The following is a 6,203-nucleotide window of genomic DNA, read 5'->3' as shown; positions in this document are numbered from 1 at the left end:
TGAGTTGTCTATTTGCCTAACAAAAAGTACCAACTTTTTACGTGCTTTGGATTCACTGAAAATATCTTTCTCCATCATCCTCAGGGTAGGATTACATTTTCTTTTTAAAAAGATAGAATTAGCTTTAATTAAACTAATGTCAAAAATAAGATCTGCAAGGTTTAAAATACCTTCCAAGTTGTTTAACTAAGATTGATTCCAAAAATGAGTTTATATTCAAAAAATGCGCAAACCGGGAATCGAACCCGGACCCCAGCCTTGGAAGGGCTATATTCTACCACTAGACCATTTGCGCTCACGAGGAGGTTAAAGTAAAACTTAAAAACACAACATTTATCACCATAAAATATCCATTGTATAATTAAATCCATTCTTAATGTATAAATGGCTTCAATATAAGTATAGGAAAATGCCAATACATTCTAGATTACATACAATATGAAACAAAAAATATTTATTTAATAATTGTTTTAGGCTCCTTCTCAAATCTAAGAAAGATTGAAAGTTGTGTATGAACTCAGAATTGAAATCAAAAAAGCTTGGAATTATTGAGTTAAATGGTGAAGACATAATAGATTTAAACGAATTATGTGATGAAAATGGAAGATCTATCCATGAAATAATTTATAGCTGCTATGGTAACGAAGATCCCAAGATAAAATATGTAATATGTATCCAAGGATCAAGTAGTTCTGGCAAATCCACCTTGGCACATAATTTGTTTAACGTGTTAACCTCAAATAACGTAGAGTGTTTTCTTTTAGAGATTGATAAGTATTATAAAACATTTATAGGTAATTCCAATGACTATGATTTTGATAATCCTGGTGCTTTGGATTGGTCTAAAATAAGAAACCTTTTGCTATCTATCGATAACAATGAAAAGATGATACCTGTTTACGAATATTCATTTTTAACTAAAATATCTACTGGTCCATACCACATAACCAATAATAACCCCAAAGTGATACTTATTGAGGGAATATATTCTTTTAATGCTATTTCTCCTACAATGTTCAATATTAGTGAATTTGATCCTTGCAATTCACAAAAGAAGGTGTCTCCTATGTTTGTACCTAACAAGGTTAATTTTAAGAATTTTAAAATCTTAAAAATAAGACTTTCTATGTGCTATAACAAATCACTGGATGTGAGAGTAAGTAGAGATATTCTCCAAAGGGGAAAGAGTAGAGAAAAGGCTTTAATTCAATTTAATGACCAAGTATGGCCAGCAACCCTTAAATGGGTTAATTCAAAGGAATTTAAAGAGAATATAAAAATCCTTCATGGAACTTTTAATGTAAGAAAGGTCCAATTGTTGATAGGTGCTATATCACAATACTTCTTTAAAAAACCTTTCACATTTAGCAAGATTTATTGTAACGGGATATTTCTGAGGGAATCTCAAAATAAGTGTTCTAAAGAGTGCATCTTTCATTCTTATTGCGAAATTATTCTAAAGGATGATCAATAAAACCCTTTTCTATTTCTTTGTGAGTGAGGTGGCTTTAAATTTTGCAATTTGAAACTTGAAAAATATAAATTAAAAATTTTTGGAGGGATGGGGTAGATTTAATGAGCAAGGAAGTGAAGAAATTTAGAATGATGAAATTTTCAAGAGCACATTTGTCTGGGCTGATAGCATCTATGTCAACTTTTATACTAGGAGCTAACTTTACCTATGTTGAGTCTTTTTCTAAAATTTTTTGTCCGCAGGATGGTTCTTCATCTTCTCGTATCGAGTATAAAGCTACGGAATTCTTCTTTTTTGTGGCTGTGCTGAATCTCGGTGCTTGTTTGCCAAATCTGTTTACAGGATTTATAAAATTGAAGTATAGGGCAATGCTCCTTCTAGCTAATTCCTTTTACATCTCTGGATCACTTCTTATTTTGGTTAACAATGTCATCGTTGGGACAGCTGGAAGGATAATTACAGGATTGGCTGGAGGTATAACCAGTTCTTTTGTTCCTTTGTATCTCTACGAGATATCTGAGGGATGTAGCGTTATTTGTTCATTCCATCAATTGGCAATAATATCAGGTATTTTATTTGGTCAGATACTTTCTGTTATATTCAATAGCGTGAGTAATTGGATGTACTCTATCTATTTTATGGCTGGTATGGTTATACTTCATAGCATTCTCCTGTTCTTTATTAAAGATCTGAAGAGGGGTGGTAGCGCTCAAACACAAAGAAGGGCAGGTCTGTTTAAAATATTTATCTCTAAGGATTCCTTATTCCCTCTTGTAACTATTCTTATAATCCATATTGGTCAGCAGCTAAGTTGTATTAACGGTGTGTTGCAATATTCTAATTCCATATTTGAAAATAAACAAAACCCAAGATTGTATTCGTTGAGTATTGGTATTTCTATGTTAATTTGTACCATTTTGTCAATTTGTCTAATACAGAGATTTGCCAAAAAGACTCTTCTCCTATTTAGCATGTCTATGACTGTAGTTGGATTGTTTTTACTGGCTATATCGGATAATCGCTTGGTTTCAACACTGGTTTACATCATAGGATTTTCTCTTGGGTATGGACCCATTCCCTGGTTAATCCTAGCCGAGATATTTCCGGATGAATTTAAAGAGTCTGGTGCCAAGATGGCAGTATTTACTAATTGGTTTACAGCATTCATCTTGACTCTTGTATATCCCATCATTCTTAAGAAATGGGAAGAATCCAGCTTTCTAATATTTGCTGGTATTACCGTTCTATCAACAGTTTTTGTACTCATTTTTTATAAGGAGAGATCGAAAGAAGTTAAATCTGTCTTTTTGGATAACATGGAGAGGTATGAATCATCACCCTTTGTTAAGGTTCTAAAATAAATAGTTGCTATAATGTTCATTATTTTTCATTGCTTCTCTTCAACTTGTTTTCATTCTCTTGCAAAAAGTTGTGATTATAAAAGATTTTTTAAAAATCAAATGCATGAATCTGATATCAAAAGAAAGAGAATAAATTGAAAAAGTAATGGAACAATTAAAATAATGGATGGGGGAAATAGGTTTACAAGGAGAGAAGTTAGTAGTTATAAAATGGTGGTCTATGGACTGATAGCAGCAATATCAACATTTATAGTTGGACTTAACCTCACCTATATTGGGACATTCTCAGATAACACTTTCAATAAGAACTCTACTGAGATATTTAATAATAATCTCATTGGTTGCACCTACAATACAACAGGTCTTGGGATGGAAAGTAAATTGAACGATTTTAAACCACTTACTCAATATTCACCAGAAAAAGCGCCTTTATTTGTTGCAGCTTTAAGTATCGGTGCATGTTTACCAAATTTATTCACAAGATTTATAAAGGTGGGATATAAAAAGTTGTTATTACTGGCTAATTTATTTTATCTTGGTGGAATGTTTTGTGTTTTATATAACGATCTTATTGTTGGAACAATTGGAAGAGTTATTTCTGGATTGGGTGTTGGTATAACTTCTTCCTTTGTTCCCCTGTACTTAGGTGAGATATCTAATGGAAGCGAAGTTATTGGTTCATTTCATCAGTTAGCAATAATATTGGGTGCTTTATGTGGTCAGGTATTTTCCCTTTTATTTTATGGATGTGCCTGGAAATACACTGTTTATTCCATGATTGGTGTGATTATATTTCATAGTGTTCTTTTACTTTTTATTACAGATATGAAAAGAAAAAATTCGGGCTTTGATGTAAAGACTGGCTTTTTTGATATTTTCACTTCTAGAAAAGGGCTGTCTCCTCTTATTACAATTCTTGTAGCACATATTGGACAACAGTTGAGTTGTATCAATAATGTCATACAATACTCAAATTCTATCTTTGAGAAAACCTCAAATCCACAGCTCTATTCTCTAAGTATTGGTATTTCTATGTTAGCTTGTTGCACTGTTACTATGTTCTTGTTTAAGAGGATAAGTAAGAAATTTATACTGATTGCTAGTATGTTTTTGACTGCAATAGGGTTGGTTTTACTTGGATGGGTCTCTAATCCACTTATTCCTACGATAGTTTTTATTATAGGATTTTCCTTAGGATATGGTCCTATTCCTTGGATAATGCTATCAGAGATCTTTCCAAGTGAATTTAAGGAAACAGGTGCTACAATAGCAGTTTTTGCTAACTGGTTTACGAATTTTCTTTTGACATTTCTCTATCCTTACATCTCCAAGTTATTGGGAATATACAATTTTTTTTTGTTTTCCGGTATTACCGTACTTGCAGCTCTGTATCTCTCCTTTTCCTACAAAGGAAAACCAAGGGATAATAGAGTAAGAGAGGTAAGACCAATTGGAGAAGGTGAAGAAATGCTCGCTATCGATTTAAGGAAATAAACCCATGGTCTATATTTTTTCGAGTGATAAAGTTTATTTATATTGCACTTTATTTCAAAGTACTCTTTCCTACCTGATCTATCAACCAATTAAAACCCATTCTAAGGTTATACCCTGTTTTCCCACTACAGCGCAAAAATTTAAAATTTTTAAAAAGAAGGTTTTCTAAACTCAACTCTTCCTCACCACTGCTCAGCAGATCGCATTTGTTTGAGAAAATAAGAAGAGGAATGGTATCATAAAAGAAATCATCACATAACTCTTCATAACTCTCTTTTACATCTCCTCTATTTTCATTACTTTTCATTGAACGGAACAGCCTTTCAAAGATTTCCTTTAAATTTTCATTTGAGTCGTAGACAAAGATTATACCATCAATGTTATCATAATAATTACACCAATACTTTCTAATGGAGGATTGTCCACCTACATCCAAAATTGTTAGCGTGTATTTATGATCCTCTATCTCATAATTAAAAGTGTGTATTTGATATCCAAAGGTGGGGCTTACCTTTGAAATATCTTTTTGAGATATTTTATGTAATATTGTTGTCTTTCCAGCATTATCAGGACCTATTACAAGTATTTTTACTTCCTTCTTCTCTCTTCTTATCTTTTTAATCATTCTGTTCAAACTCATGCAAAGGGTAAACCTCCTTTACTCGTAAAAACCAATTCACTAACCTTTCCTTCGCTCAATGATCCTTTGTACAACAGAGACCATTTAAACTACTTTTTACCAATAGAAAGAAGATCCTTGATAGATATATCATACCCTTGGTAACAGTGTGTTAGGTACTACAACCCCCTTCCAATACCTATATTAAATTTATTAAATTAACAATAGCCGCTAGGACTTATTTAATTTAAGAGGAAGAAGAAAAGTAAAAAATGATATGGACTGTTATAATAGCTGGTTTGGTTTTTATTGGAATTCTACGTTTTTGTATTTATGATATAGAATGTTTTAAAAAGATATGGAGTACTAGAATAGATTATGAGGAAGTTAAACGAATTGAATTTAAAAATGAGTCATGTGATGATCCATATATAGGCCCTTTTGAGGTTAGAAGTGATAGTTGTATCCTGGAGATAAATTATTCTAGAAGTGATGGGAAAAATACAGCTGGAAAAAGTGGAAAGGTAGTATCTAAGATTGATGACAAACTTTCGGATATCTTGTCTTGGATTAATATAACGTGTCTTTTAGATGGAGATGAGAAACGTACATGCGTAAATGTGAATTATGAATTTATGGAAGGAGGTAGAATGTGTAAGATTAATCTTAACCCATCAGGTATATCGCTTTTCTCCTTATTTGGCACCACTAAACCAGCCCCCTTTCCTTTTATTGTTATGTCTAGTCACGATTTCTATTGTAGCTTCCTTGAGGTATGGCTGAGTGCGGTTGTTTATTTAAACGCAGTAAACGTCTTTTGGGGGAACTCTAAAGCAATGAACATGAGAGGTATAAAAGCGCCCGAAGATTATCTACCAAAGGGGTTTCGTGTTAATAAATTGTACTATGTCGAGAAGTTTAATCCGTTTATAGAAAATAATTTTACATGGGAACCAAAAGATATACTCGTCACTAGTATAAACTATAAAGGAAGATATCACCTTCTTTCTGTCTACAGTACTCATAAACATAGAGCATCACTGGTGACTAAAGATGAGAAAGTAGAGGCTCTTAAAAAGGATGGATGTCTCAACGATCTTTTGGAGAAGTTAAGGGATAACGGCAAGATTATTCTTGATGAAGTATCTGTGAAGGTTAGAGCTCCTAACCGTTAATAACTGATTAAATTATTGGTTTCATTTTAATTATTAACTTTGTGTACCACCTCTTTTACCTTTTCTTTTCAAAACTCCCC

At 32.5% G+C, this 6,203-nt stretch overlaps 1 non-coding gene across 1 annotated transcript; it reads right to left on the bottom strand.

Moving 5' to 3' along the window:
* Window positions 1-224: 224 nt before the first annotated feature.
* Window positions 225-295, bottom strand: TRNAG-UCC (transfer RNA glycine (anticodon UCC)). Its single transcript has one exon. It is a non-coding gene; the product is annotated as a tRNA-Gly (tRNA).
* Window positions 296-6,203: the final 5,908 nt, after the last annotated feature.

Source organism: Nylanderia fulva, unplaced genomic scaffold (assembly GCF_048542155.1).
Source record: "Nylanderia fulva isolate GAGA-0341 unplaced genomic scaffold, ASM4854215v1 Scaffold46, whole genome shotgun sequence".
NCBI lineage: Eukaryota > Metazoa > Arthropoda > Insecta > Hymenoptera > Formicidae > Nylanderia > Nylanderia fulva.
This window is presented reverse-complemented; position numbering and strand designations above follow the sequence as displayed.